This window comes from Lolium rigidum, chromosome 3, assembly GCF_022539505.1.
Source record: "Lolium rigidum isolate FL_2022 chromosome 3, APGP_CSIRO_Lrig_0.1, whole genome shotgun sequence".
In the NCBI taxonomy this organism is placed as follows: Eukaryota; Viridiplantae; Streptophyta; class Magnoliopsida; order Poales; family Poaceae; genus Lolium; species Lolium rigidum.
This window is the reverse complement of record NC_061510.1, coordinates 34520888-34537045: the sequence shown is the minus strand read 5'-3', so window position 1 is coordinate 34537045 and position 16158 is coordinate 34520888.

Genomic DNA, 16158 nt, shown 5'->3' with positions numbered 1-16158 from the left:
GGGAAATCATTTTTGACAAGCTGTTGGCAGCCATATTGAACAGAAAAGGGGCAAAAGGGTCCCCTTGTCTCACACCTTTACAGCTAGCAAAATATGGACCAATATTGTCATTCACCTTCACACTCAAGGTACCATTTGTTACAACTTTTTTGATCCAAACAAGCCAACTGTCACTGAAACCCTTCTGTGAGCAACAGTCAAACAAGAAATTCCAGTTTACTTTGTCATAGGCTTTTTCAAAATCAATTTTCAGCACAACCCCCTGCTGCTTCCTATATTTACTTTCTCTCAAAACTTCCTGGAGCAGCATAACACCATATGTTATGTATCTCTCTTTGATAAAGGCAGTTTGATGAATAGATAAAAGTTTATTCATGACTGGAGTTACCCTGACAGTGAGAGTTTTGGTGAAAATTTTGAACAGAACTTGTAAAAGGCAAATAGGCCTGTATTTTTGGATCCTATCTGCTTCATCACTTTTTGGAATTAAGGTAATAATACCATAATTAATGCTGGCCAGATCAATTTTGTGTTCATGTAAATCATGAAAAACTGTCATAATATCACTTTTGATAATGTCCCAGCATGATTGATAGAATTCTATTGGGAAACCATCAGGACCTGCTGATTTGTTCTTCTCCATCTGGTCCACCACCTCTTTAACTTCTTTTTCAGTAAACTCTCTGCATAGCTGATACGTCTCCAACGTATCGATAATTTCTTATGTTCCATGCTACTTTATTGATGATACCTACATGTTTTATGCACACTTTATGTCATATTTGTGCATTTTCTGGAACTAACCTATTAACAAGATGCCGAAGTGCCGGTCCTCGTTTTCTCGCTGTTTTTGGTTTCAGAAATCCTAGTAACGAAATATTCTCGGAATCGGACGAAATCAACGCCCGGGTTCCTATTTTTCCCGAACCATCCGGAACACCCGAGAGCCGCCGGAGGGAAGCCCCGGGGGCCCCACACCACACCCCGGCGCGGCCGAGAGGGGGCCGCGCCGCCCTATGGTGTGGTGGCCCCGAGCCCCTCCGAGGCTCCCCTTTCGCCTATTTAAAGGTCCTCGACCTAAAACCCCGAAGGAGGAAGCCACGGTACGCGAAAAGTTCCGGAGCCGCCGCCATCGCGAAGCCAAGATCCGGGGGACAGGAGTCTCCGTTCCGGCACCCTCGCCGGACGGGGAAGTGCCCCGGAAGGCTTCTCCATCGACACCGCTGCCATCTCCACCGCCATCTTCATCAACGCCGCTCGCTCCCATGAGGAGGGAGTAGTTCTCCATCGAGGCTCGGGGCTGTACCGGTAGCTATGTGGTTCATCTCTCTCCTATGTACTTCAATACAATAATCTCATGAGCTGCCTTACATGATTGAGATTCATATGATGATGCTTGTAATCTAGATGTCATTATGCTAGTCAAGTGAGTTTTACTTATGTGATCTCCGGCGACTCCTTGTCCCACGTGTGTAAAGGTGACAGTGTGTGCACCGTGTGGGTCTCTTAGGCTATATTTCACAGAATACTTATTCACTGTTATGAATGGCGTAGTGAAGTGCTTATTTATATCTCTTTATGATTGCAATGTGTTTTGTATCACAATTTATCCATGTGCTACTCTAGTGATGTTATTAAAGTAGTTTTATTCCTCCTGCACGGTGTAATGGTGACGAGTGTGTGCATCCGTGTTAGTACTTGGTTTATGCTATGATCATGATCTCTTGTAGATTGCGAAGTTAACTATTGCTATGATAGTATTGATGTGTATTATTCCTCCTACATAAGCATGAAGGTGACAAGTGTGCATGCTACGTTAGTACTTGGTTTAGTCGTATTGATCTATCTTACACTCTAAGGTTACTTAAATATGAACATTGAATTGTGGAGCTTGTTAACTCCGGCATTGAGGGTTCGTGTAATCCTACGCAATGTGTTCATCATCCAACAAGAGAGTGTAGAGTATGCATTTATCTATTCTGTTATGTGATCAAAGTTGAGAGTGTCCACTAGTGAAAGTCTATTCCCTAGGCCTTGTTCCTAAATATCGCTATCGCTGCTTGTTTACTCGTTTTACTGCATTACTACTGCTGCGTTACTACCGCTTGTTTACTTCCCGCAATATTACTACCATCAACCGCACGCCAGCCGAGCTATTTTCCGGCGCCGTACTCATCGCTCATATTCATTCATACCACTTGTATTTCACTATCTCTTCGCCGATCTAGTGCACCTATTAGGTGTGTTGGGGACACAAGACACTTCTTGCTTTGTGGTTGCAGGGTTGCATGAGAGGGATATCTTTGACCTCTTCCTCCCTGAGTTCGATAAACCTTGGGTAATTGTAACATCCCAAAGTTCAAATAAAGGAAGAAGAACCAATCCAATTATCAAAATTTGAGAACCAACAAAAACTTTTCAAATTGCATATAGTGCCCTGCATAGGACTTGTGCATTTTGAGTGATATGCCATGATGAGTGTTATTTTGTGTATGTAATGGATTCCAAAACCCTAGAGTGATCAAGTGATGATCCCTAACCAAATAAATCAAAAAGAGAAAGAAATCAAATATTAATAAAACCCTAAAAACCCTAACATATGGCATATGCCATTTTTACAAACTTTGACCCTAGACCCAATTGGTTTTCACCATTAGTTGTAATATGTTATTAAATAGTTATTACAACTTTGAGAATCAAGAAACCTCAATTAAATCAAAGCCAAGAATAAAAATATGATCACATGAGATAATGGTCACTTTTGACTTTTATATTCTGGTCACCACTTTGAGCCTCTCTATTTCAAAATTTCTAAACTAAACAAATCCAAACCTTTGCATGTCATCCAAGTACACAACAAGATGAACAACTTTTGTAAAGGGCATCACCCCAAATTCATCTTGGATCAAGAGATAGGATCAAGCAAAGTAGAGACTTTTTATTAAAAACAAGATCATCACATTTTTGAATTTGATCAAACCAGACCAATTCTTGACCACCACCAGCCCTAGCTTGGACCAGGGGACAACCCTACACCGAACCCATGCCAAAGAAACCCAGGAGAGGGCCAGACATGGCGTGGACATGGCCATGCCGGCCACGTTCGCCACCGGCGCGCCTCCCCTCTCTTCTCTCCACCGCAGCCCACGCCATCATGTCCAACACGTCGACGACGCTCCCCTGGATCTCCCCGTACCCGCCATCGATCGCGAGGACGCCGACAGAGCCCGGACGACGCGCGCCCAGTTCGCCCCAGGTACGACACGAGCGGCATGGGCGACGTCACCATGCACGGTCGCGCGCGACACGGCCACGCGTCGCTCGCAGCATCTCGCCGTACCCCGACCATATCCGCGCACCACGGTACCTTCCTCGCCACGCGGAGCTCGCCGGACACGCCGTCGTCATGCCTTGGCGACCACGGACGCCGGCGGGGACGAACGCGCCCGCCACGGCCGCGCCAGTACGCGCACGGACCCGACCACCCTAGGCACCCCCTTGCCGCGCCGTTCACGCTCCTAGCACCGCCGTGACGTCGTGAACACCGCAGCGCCCTCGCCTAGCTCGCTAGACCCCCGGAGAGGCCGCGCCCTTGTCGCCATTGCCACGGCACCTCAGCACCCTCACGCGCCTATAAAAGGAGGCCTCCCCTCGACGATCCAAGCACACCACCATGACCGCCTCTCACCACCGCTCCGCCCAGCACCGTTAGCCACCTCAATCGTCGCCGGAGCAAGCTCAATCGGAAGATCGGAGCCGCGGAAGCCCTGCAGCAATCGCCGTCGATCCAGGCCGCCCCTGACGACGCCACCGCTACAGGCTGCTTCCTCGTCCTCGACAACCTCGAACGGAACACCGCCGCCGCTCGCCGGAGCTCCGACGCGCTCTCCGACCCCCTACTGCCGCCGCGCCGGTGAGTTTCTCTCGTCGGAGACGACGACGAACCACGGCCCTTCGATCCCCTTCTAATCCAACGCCTCTCATTGATCGGTACCGCTTCGGCGTTTAAAAGCCACTGACATGCGGGACCCCCTGTCAGGCAGCCCGGGCGGCACTGGACCGTGGCTGGGCTGGCCTTGGGCCGTTTTAAACATTTGGGCCCAGTTAGTTTTCCCGCCAGCCCGTTTAATTCAAATCTAGTTTAATAAATTTAGTTTGAATTCAATACTGGACCCAACTTTGAAAATTCATAGAATCTGTTTGGCTTGGCCAAATTTAACAAACTTTATATATTTAGAAAGCTTAGGAAATTATCTACACAATGCCACTGGTTTGAACCCTAGATCTATTCTGTAATTAAACTGGAAAAATAAACAAGGCAGGGACTTTTCTGCCTTAGAATAATTATTAAAAATCAACCAAAATAGATATTTGAATAATTCCAACTCCTATAGCTCACAATTGACTTACACTAATTCATTATGCAATAAAATGGTGTGGTCACTTTGCATGATCATGCCCTAGTTTAATTAATGGACAATATGGCTAGATTAACTAAGTGATATTGTCCAAAACTATTATGTAAATCTTATGAAGTAAATTACTTCATTTAAATCTTGTCCCAAATGAATTCATGAGATGTTTGCACCCCTGGTCCAAACACTCTTATATGAATATTTGGAGATTTAAAACATTTGGGAAACTATAAAATGGTATGAGGTGTGTTACCTCATTTAAATCATTTTCTCAAATAATGATAATGAATATTTGACTTTGGTCAATATGAATTCATGTATGATTATTTGAGAAGTTAAATCTTAAGAAGAATTCAATGAGAGGAAATTACTTTCTCAAGAACTAAAGGGAGATTATTAATTACATATGTAATGAGAGGAAATTACTTTCTTTAATCAAGAAAACCAATGCACCTAATTATTTTATGTGTGTGCATAGCATAGTTTGTGTGAAGTAACTATGAGCTTAGTATAGCTTTTGAGCTTGTTTAGTGATTCTACCTCGTATTCTAATTTAGACGCTAGCACCGGAGATTACCAAGAGGAAGGAGAATTCTACCAAGAAGAGGAAGAAGAAAACCTAGAGAACTACCAAGGCAAGATAATACTCTTGCAAAGTGCAAAGCCCTCCTTGGGCAAGGCACCATGATTCTTATCTTTCTTCATACCAGCTTATCCTACTTTTATACCCTACAAGTCTTACTTGTGGTGTTTTTTTAAAGAGTTGAATTCAAATGGTATAGTAGAATAAAACTACTAGAGTAGCAAAGCTAGTCTTATAGATAGCAAAGCAATGTAGCACCCCTCATGACTAGTGCTAGTGCTAAATTACTAAAAACTTGACTACTCTAGATGGGAACATATGAAAGAGTTTGAATTTGAAACCTTGGAATGGTGAACATTCCATGGAATGATTTTGGGTCGAATATGAACAAGAGAAGATAGTGATTTTTGAGGAAAACCTGATATTGGTTTGAATGCGATACCTTTCCAATTTTTGAGTACCCCCACAATACCTGATTATGGGTAGGGCTTAACTGGAAGTTTATAGATTTTAGTATGAGTTCCCTCTGAACACACATCATAGGGGTTATGCTGAGGCTGCCTCCGTTGTTGAGAACTGATGTGAATTGAGGTGAATTATACGGCCAAGCCCTGTGCAGTTCCCAGGTTAACAGCTTGGTTTTCACCGGGAGGCCAAGCTCATGGGGAGAGGTGCTCATACTAAGGTTTGTAAGTGAAAGGTTAGGGTTGATGATCCGCGTCATCGTGTTACGGTGACTCGGAGTTATTCCGACGGATGAAATCAAATGTTGTGGCACAAGTGTGCAACCTCTGCAGAGTGTAAATCTATTCGAATAGCCGTGTCCACGGTTACGGACGGTTGGAAGGGCCATACAGTTTCCAGTGTCAGCCCTTTTTGAAAACTTTAGTGAATATGAATGGTGACTTGGTGACTTATTAGAATGGCAACCATTGTGTGGGAATGACACTAATGTTCCCACTTGAGTAGTTAGTACATGATCCACTACTTATGAACTAAAATATGGCTTATGCAAGTTAAAATAGAGTTTAACTCCAAGAGCTGGCATTTTACATTGGTATTAGTTTGCAAGTACTTGAAGTACTTACGGCTTTGTCCCTGGCTATTCAAATGGCCAGAGTACGATGATGAACAGAACTACCGCGAGGATGACCAGCAGGACGCCTATGATAACTAGGAGCTTTCTGACGTCAAGCGTTGGCCTGTGGACTACAGAGTCCCTTTATCTTTACGCTTCCGCATTGAACTTGTGTTTGTTCGTTGATCAATAGATCAACTATTTGTGTAATATGGATCATGTGATTCGAGTTGTAAGACTTTATGAGTTGTAATAAATGATGACTGTGATACTTAGCTATTATATCTCGCAACAACAATATTCCTGGGATTGCGATGAATGATATAATAGGCATCCGGACTTAGAAATCCGGGTGTTGACAGTAATCCACTTAAGGGAAACTTGCTGCTGTTCTACGAACCTCTGCTCTTGGAGGCCCAACACTGTCTACAAGAATAGAAGCACCCGTAGACATCAAGCACTTTTCTGGCGCCGTTGCCGGGGAGGAAAGGTAAAAGGTACTCACACTCCGGTTCCGAGTAACGATACTTTTCCGGCGCCATTGTGTGTGTGCTCGAAGTTATTTCCTTTAGACTCGCAATTGCGACATTTGGTTTCTTGTTTACACTAGTTAGGCATAATGGACAACAATGACCTTTTTATTCTATTTCCTGATTTAAGACATGGATGGTTTGATGCGAAAATTAAAAAACCCATGGAACATATTAATATGAATGCTTTGAACACTATTGTTGCTAATGCTATGGAAAATTCTAAGCTTGGGGAAGCTGGCTTTGATGAGCATGATATTTTTAGTCCCCCAAGCATTAAGGAGAAAATTTACTTTGATGATACTTTGCCTCCCATTTATGATGATTATAATGATAGTAGTCTTTTGTTACCACCTGTTATGGAGGATAAATTTGATTATGATTACAATATACCTCCTATATTTGATAGCTACTTTGTTAAATTTGCTCCCACTACAATTAATAAGAATGACTACGCTTATGTTGGGAGTAGTAATTATTTTATGCATGAGACTCATGATAAGAATGCTTTATGTGATAGTTATATTGTTGAGTTTGCTCATGTTGCTACTGAAAGTTATTATGAGAGAGGAAAATATGGTTGTAAAAATTTTCATGTTACTAAAACACCTCTCTATGTGCTGAAATTTTTGAAGCTACACTTGTTTTATCTTCCTATGCATAGGAAGCATGTTAGACTTAAATGTGTTTTGAATTTGCCTCTTGATGCTCTCTTTTGCTTCAAATACTATTTCTTGCGAGTGCATCATTAAAACTGCTGAGCCCATCTTAATGGCTATAAAGAAAGAACTTCTTGGGAGATAACCCATGTGTTTTTTTTTACTACGAGTACTTTGTTTTATATTTGAGTCTTGGAAGTTGTTTACTACTGTAGCAACCTCTCCTTATCATGTTTTTGTGCCAAGTAAAGTTTCTATGTTAAAGTTGATGTTATATTTGGGATCGCTGCGCAGAAACAGCATTGTCATTCTGTCACGAATTCTGGCACAAGTCTCCGTAGAAAATTCGAAAAAATCTGCCAATTTACGAGCGTGATCCTCAGATATGTACGCAACTTTCATTAGTTTTGAGTTTTTCCATTTTAGCAAGTCTGGTGCCATTTTAAAATTCGTCTTTACGGACTGTTCTGTTTTTGACAGATTCTGCCTTTTATTTCGCATTGCCGCTTTTGCTTTGTTGAATGGGTTTTCTTTGTTCCATTAACTTTCAGAAGTTTTGTGCAATGTCCAGAAGTGTTAAGAATGATTGTGTCACCTCTGAACATGTGAATTTTTGATTATGCACTAACCCTCTAATGAGTTTGCTTGAAGTTTGGTGTGAAGGAAGTTTTCAAGGGTCAATAGAAGAGGGTGATATAATGTGATCGAGAAGAGTGAAAGGTCTAAGCTTGGGGATGCCCCGGTGGTTCATCCCTGCATATTTTAAGAAGACTCAAGCATCTAAGCTTGGGGATGCCCAAGGCATCCCCTTCTTCATCGACAACTTATCAGGTTTCTTCTAGTGAAACTATATTTTTATTCCATCACATCTTATGTTCTTTACTTGGAGCGTCTGTTTGTTTTTGTTTTTGTTTTGTTATCTTAGTTCTCTGAATAAGTTCATCCTTGTGTGGGAGAGAGACACGCTCCGCTGGTTCGTATGAACACATGTGTTCTTAGCTCATAATATTCATGGCGAAGTTTCCTCTTCGTTAAATTGTTATATGGTTAGAATTGGAAAAATGCTACATGTAGTATTTGGTAAAATGTCTTGGATAATGTGATACTTGGCAATTGTTGTGCTCATGTTTAAGCTCTTGCATCATATACCTTGTACTCATTAATGAAGAAATACATAGAGCTTGCTAAAATTTGGTTTGCATAATTGGTCTCTCTAAAGTCTAGATAATTTCTAGTATTGGGTTGAACAACAAGGAAGACGGTGTAAAGTCTTATAATGTTTACAGTATGTCTTTTATGTGAGTTTTGCTGCACCGGTTCATCCTTGTGTTTGTTTCAAATAACCTTGCTAGCCTAAGCCTTGTATCGAGAGGGAATACTTCTCATGCATCCAAAATCCTTGAGCCAACCACTATGCCATTTGTGTCCACCATACCTACCTACTACATGGTATTTCTCCGCCATTCCAAAGTAAATTGCTTGAGTGCTATCTTTAAACAATTCAAAAGTTATTACCTCTTATTTGTGTCAATGTTTTATAGCTCATGAGGAAGTATGTGGTGTTTATCTTTCAATCTTGTTGGGCAACTTTCACTAATGGACTAGTGGCTTCATCCGCTTATCCAATAATTTTGCAAAAAGAGCTGGCAATGGGATTCCCAGTCCCAAATTAATTAACAAAAATAGACACTCCTCCATGGTATGTGATTGTTGGACGGCACCCGAAGGATTCGGTTAGCCATGGCTTGAGAAAGCAAAGGTGGGGAGGAGTGTCATCATAATAAAACTAAAATAAAAAGGCACTCCTTCATGGTATGTGATTGTTGGCAGGCACCCGAGGATTCGGTTAGCCATGGTTTGTGAAAGAAAGGTTGGAAGGAGTGCCACCCAAAAATAAAATAAAATGGGAGCCGCTCTTTGAAGGTTTGTCTGGCAAGGGGGTTAGAGTACCCGCTACCATTCGTTGACAACAACAAACACCTCTCAAAACTTTACTTTTATACTCTCTTGATGTTTTCAAAATAAAAGCTCTAGCACAAATATAGCAATCGATGCTTTCCTCTTTGAAGGACCTTTCTTTTACTTTTATGTTGAGTCAGTTTACCTATCTCTCTCCACCTTAAGAAGCAAACACTTGTGTGAACTGTGTATTGATTCCTACATACTTGCATATTGCACTTATTATATTACTTTGCATTGACAACTATCCATGAGATATACATGTTATAAGTTGAAAGCAACCGCTGAAACTTAATCTTCCTTTGTGTTGCTTCAATGTCTATACTTTAAATTATTGCTTTATGAGTTAACTCTTATGCAAGACTTATTGATGCCTCGTCTTGAAAGTGCTATTCATGAAAAGTCATTGCTTTATGATTCAGTTGTTTACTCATGTCATTACCATTGTTTTGATCGCTGCATTCATTACATATGTTTACAAATAGTATGATCAAGGTTATGATGGCATGTCACTTCGGAAATTATCTTTGTTATCGTTTTACCCGCTCGGGACGAGCGAGAACTAAGCTTAGGGATGCTGATACGTCTCCAACGTATCGATAATTTCTTATGTTCCATGCTACTTTATTGATGATACCTACATGTTTTATGCACACTTTATGTCATATTTGTGCATTTTCCGGAACTAACCTATTAACAAGATGCCGAAGTGCCGGTTCCTGTTTTCTCGCTGTTTTTGGTTTCGAAATCCTAGTAACGAAATATTCTCGGAATCGCACGAAATCAACGCCCGAGTTCCTATTTTTCCCGGAACCATCCAGAACACCCGAGAGCCGCCAGAGGGAAGCCCTGGGGGCCCACACCACACCCTGGCGCGGCCAGAGGGGGGGCCGCGCCGCCCTATGGTGTGGTGGCCCCAGGCCCCCTCCGAGGCTCCCCTTTTGCCTATTTAAAGGTCCTGACCTAAAAACCCCGAAGGAGGAAGCCACGGTACGCGAAAAGTTCCAGAGCCGCCGCCATCGCGAAGCCAAGATCTGGGGGACAGGAGTCTCTGTTCCGGCACCCTGCCGGACGGGGAAGTGCCCCCGGAAGGCTTCTCCATCGACACCGCTGTCATCTCCACCGCCATCTTCATCAACGCTGCTGCTCCCATGAGGAGGGAGTAGTTCTCCATCGAGGCTCGGGGCTGTACCGGTAGCTATGTGGTTCATCTCTCTCCTATGTACTTCAATACAATAATCTCATGAGCTGCCTTACATGATTGAAATTCATATGATGATGCTTGTAATCTAGATGTCATTATGCTAGTCAAGTGAGTTTTACTTATGTGATCTCCGGAGACTCCTTGTCCCACGTGTGTAAAGGTGACAGTGTGTGCACCGTGTGGGTCTCTTAGGCTATATTTCACGTAATACTTATTCACCGTTATGAATGGCGTAGTGAAGTGCTTATTTATATCTCTTTATGATTGCAATGTGTTTTGTATCACAATTTATCCATGTGCTACTCTAGTGATGTTATTAAAGTAGTTTTATTCCTCCTGCACGATGTAATGGTGACAGTGTGTGCATCCGTGTTAGTACTTGGTTTATGCTATGATCATGATCTCTTGTAGATTGCGAAGTTAACTATTGCTATGATAGTATTGATGTGTATTATTCCTCCTACATAAGCATGAAGGTGACAGTGTGCATGCTACGTTAGTACTTGGTTTAGTCGTATTGATCTATCTTACACTCTAAGGTTACTTAAATATGAACATTGAATTGTGGAGCTTGTTAACTCCGGCATTGAGGGTTCGTGTAATCCTACGCAATGTGTTCATCATCCAACAAGAGAGTGTAGAGTATGCATTTATCTATTCTGTTATGTGATCAAAGTTGAGAGTGTCCACTAGTGAAAGTCTATTCCCTAGGCCTTGTTCCTAAATATCGCTATCGCTGCTTGTTTCATCGTTTTACTGCATTACTACTGCTGCGTTACTACTGCTTGTTTACTTCCTGCAATATTACTACCATCAACTGCACGCCAGCGAGCTATTTTCTGGCGCCGTACTACCGCTCATATTCATTCATACCACTTGTATTTCACTATCTCTTCGCCGAACTAGTGCACCTATTAGGTGTGTTGGGGACACAAGAGACTTCTTGCTTTGTGGTTGCAGGGTTGCATGAGAGGGATATCTTTGACCTCTTCCTCCCTGAGTTCTATAAACCTTGGGTAATCCACTTAAGGGAAACTTGCTGCTGTTCTACGAACCTCTGCTCTTGGAGGCCCAACACTGTCTACAAGAATAGAAGCACCCGTAGACATCAATAGCATCTCTCTATCTATATCATCCAGTTTTTCTGCATTGTTCCAAATATCTGCATTCAATCTGACCCCTCTATCTTCTGCTGGACCAAAAAGCTCTTTGTAAAACTGAGTGGCATGATTTAACAAAGCATCATCGCCATGAATAGTAGAATCATTGTGTTTCAAAGAAAAAAATCTTTGATTTTCTTTTACATCCATTGGCCATTCTATGGAAATAAGCTGTATTACAGTCCCCTTTTAGCAGCCAGTTGTCTCTTGCCCTTTGTCGCCAAAAGCTTTCTTCCTTCTCAAGGATAGCAAGCATTTCTTGCTGCAAAGTGGTTCTTTTTAGGATATCAGGAGGCAGCAAAGGAGAGAACTCTTCTTGCAACTCCAGTTCAGCAAGCAGGAGAGAAATTTCACCTTTTCTTTTTTTATCTCTTCCCCTTAAATTGTGTCCCCAGCCTTTCAAACTATTCTTGACAAGTTTGAGTTTCTTTTGCACCGTGTCCAGACTGTTTCTTGCTCTAACATTTTGCTGCCAGGCTCTACTCACTCTAGCCAGAAAATCATCTTCCTTTATCCAATTTTTTTCAAACCTGAACTGGAATTTTTTCTTTGGTTTACCTTCCATGGTGTCAAGGATAAGAGGATTATGGTCAGAAACATCTCTATTTAACTTGTGAACTGTTGCCAAGGGAAACAAATCTTCCCAATCACTACTCATCAGAAATCTGTCTAGCTTTTCAAGAGTGGGATCACTTTGGTTGTTTGTCCAAGTATATTGACCACCAGACAGATGAATTTCCCTCAAAGCATAAGTATTGATTATTGAATTGAACATATCTGTCCATCTGTTTGATCTCAAGCACTTATTCTTCTCAGAGGAGAATCTAACAATATTGAAATCTCCTCCAATAAGGAGAGGATATTTTTGGTCACTGCAAACCATACCAAGCTCTATCAGAAAATCTTCCTTATCACAAGTTTGTGCAGCACCATAAACAATCACCAAACACCAATGCATTCTGAGTTTAAGATCCATCAAAGTAACTTTGATGAAGAATTTGCCAACCACAGTATCAGTAATGGAGAATCTGGATAGCCTAAAACCACCCAGAATTCCACCACTTCTACCAATAGAACCAATCCATTTCCACTCAAATAAATTATGTGGATCTATAGCTCTGAAGAAAGCAGAGGAGAAATCTTTCTTAATAGTTTCTTGAAGACCAATGAAGTCCACCTCTTGTTCTCTAATGAAATCAGCCAAAAAACAACTCATACCTTTCTTCCCCACACCCCTGCAATTAAGAGTTGCACCAATCATAGATATCTTGGGTTCTTTTTTCTACATCTGGTTCCAGTGACAATGCCACACAAAGGGTGATCATTGTTCACCTTCCCCGAGGCAGCACTTGATTTTGATTGTGCTCCTCCATAAGAGCCACCTGATTTTGTTAGTGACTCTTTTGATCTCCCAGATTTGATCACACTCCTTCTCTTTCTTCTTTTTTTTCTGGATAAAACAGGTGTAAAACCTTCTTCATCTTCACCACCCTGATCTTTGTCAAAACCCAATAGCATAATCTTTTCTGTGTCTGACTCAGCCTCTGCTTCAGTGACACATTGAACAGTAGCAATAGCATGTCTAGCCTGCTCTAGATCTTTCAAATAATTGATCTTTTGATCTTTTCCATATTAAAGGTTTCTGGATTAATCCCCATTTCTAGGGCCCTTTCAAGGATAGCATCATCATCAAGTAAAGCAAAGGAATTATGAGAAGTTAAATTTGTACCTGATACATCTCTTGCAGCAGCAGTTTTAGTAGCCTTGTCAGCAATCTTGATGGAATGTAAGTCTTGTGAGATAAGCCTGGAGCTCATGCGAATAGTCTGAGAGCCACCACCTGCTGGAGGTAAATATTCATCAGTTCTTGTTGCATTAGCCTCCACACCTACAGGGTTATCAACCTGTGACAAAGGTTCCTCCTGAGTGCCATCAGCTTCAGATTGAGATCCTCCCTCAAGAACACTCGTATCATTTCTTTCATGCTGAAGAATAGGAACATCTAGAGCAAGGACCCCCTGGCCAGGGTTGATGTATTGAACAGAAGTGGTAGCACCCTCAGAATCAGAGCTGTCATAGTCAACTTTTTCTTCAGAAACCTCTTCTTCATTAGTTGTCTCAAGAATAGGGCCCAGTTCCTTTCTGTATTGTTTCTGGAACATGTAAGCTTTATCACTGCCAGATTTCGACAAGTTGTGTAGGAAGTGAACATAAGATGAAGATGCAGAAGCAGTAGATGAAGCTTGTCTAGGGGACACAGCTCTTGGATCAAAAGCATCATATGGACGTGCAGAATCATCAGAAACTGTCAAAGGATTAGAGCCACCTGCATTTTTTTTCGTTCCCAACATCTTCACATGTGTCTTGCACCATACTGTCCATAGTCCTAGGCTCAAAGAGCTTTCTCTTGCATGTGATCTTGTCAGGGTTTACACAAATAGCTGCAGCCAGTTGTCTGTGAGAAGCATTAGTCCTATCATTGTTTCCATTGAATTTTGGAGGAGCAGATCGAGACCCGACGATCGGAATCGGGCACCGCGCTTCTTTGTCTTTTTGGGGTGCCATTACTAGTTTCATCACCTTGATTAGTGTCAGCAACAATAATCCTTGTACCAGGGGTGGGAGTGGCCTCACACAACTCTCTGGTGTACTGAAGCTCATAAAACCCACCTTTGATTTCACCAATCCTAGTATTAGGGACTAGGGACAGATCCTGACTTCCAATCTTCACTCTGACATAGGAGAAATTTCTCAGAATTTTTTTATCCATGACCAATGGTTTCCCAACAAGGCTAGCAGCATAAAAAACAGTGCTCCTGCTCCTATAATCCATTGGAATCCCTTTCACCCTGAACCATGCTTCTTGCATCATAGCTATAGGTTGAATGTCTCCAACCCATTTCTCCAAAGAGATAATAGCTCCTGGGACAGTCTTCATGAACAGCTTTCCAAAGTGGGCCAACTCATCTATGGCTTTAGCAGAGGGAAACCTTGTTCTGAATTCAGTAGGAGAAACTTCTTTGGCAAAAAAACGCCAGTTTACCTTCATAGATTCTGCCCAAACATTGAACTCGTGCTCTATGTTCCTGCAGTTCACTTCACCTTTCTCAACAGTGATGTGAGCATAATTCAACTGCTCCACAGGATGAGTTTCTGCTTCAGCCACAGGAATGGAAAAGAAACCAGATCCAAATTCCTCACTCCCGTAAAAAGGAGCCCTATAATCCCAAGGTTCTCTAGTTTGACAAACATCAACATGATGTTCTCCACAACAATGCATGCAGGAACCCTTGAACTTAGTGAACCTTTTATCAACAGTATTAGCAGCAGGGAGATTTAAGCCAGGACCCGATGGAGGTACAGAGGACCCCATCGGATCTGGTCCAGCAGTAGCTTGAGAAGCAGCATTGAGACTAGCAACAGACAGAGGCTGACTCATACTAACATCTCCCCTATCAGATCCTACAGCTGTAACCTGAGGTGGAATAGAAGAAGAGGTATTCAGACTTACATCATTGGGTCTGGACAGATCCTCCAGATGCGACGAGGCGCCATGCAACATCTCGGATCGGTGTGCCCATCGATCACGATTACGAAGTTCTTCCTCCTTGCGCCGCTTGTCCTCCAAGGCCCTCTCACGAGCCACCCTCTCGGAGATGCGAGATGCTTCCCGGCGACGGTCTTCGTCAAGTCGATGACGCTCCTCGATGCGACGACGCTCCTCTTGGCAGAGCCGTTCCTGATCTGCCAGGCGCCTGTCCTCTTCACGACGGCGTTCATCTTCGCTTCTCCAGTTAGCTTCCCGACGTCTCTCGTCTTCCCAACGCCTTTGTTCATCACGGCGGTCCGCATCAGATCCGGGGCGCGGGCGGTTACCAAAGTAATTTCTCGGAGGCGATCTCCGCGGAGGGGAACGCCTCGGTCCTCCATAGCGTCGATCCATCGGTGGTGGTGATCGAAGAACTTGAGCGAACGATCTCCGGTCGCCGGCGAGATTTCTGGTCCAGATCGGCGGTGGATTTGTGGTGGGGATCTGAGGGCGTGATACGGAAGGAGGTGTAACGAATAGGACAGCTCCGGTGAGATTGGATCTAGGGTTGAAGCGAGGCGGAGTGGGTAAGGATAAGGGCGAAGTATGCACAGTGTTGGGCTGCGGCCCAGATCCGGCTTGCACAGAGGCCGCCATGGATCGATTCAACCCAAGGTTTTGACCCAATCGGACCACTTCGCAAGCGCGCGCGCGCAGGGCGGCTCGCGAAGCAAATCACGACGCGAACAAACATCCATCGGAATCTCCGGCCCAACTTTCACCCAGGCGCCATTGATCCATCTACAATCTCCATGCGAAATCGAAACCAAATCTATTTCCGGCCCAATCTGTTTGAAATCTGATCGATGAATCGAGGCGCGAAAGCCTACGGATCTGATGAAACCCCGGATTCGTCGAAGGATCCCATCGGTGGGGATGATGATAGCGGCCTTCCGTGTGCTGATCGGCGGTGGAGAGGGAGGGGGGACGGAGGTGGAGGTGGCGGCGGCGATATCGCCGGGGTCGGTGTCGGAAGCGATG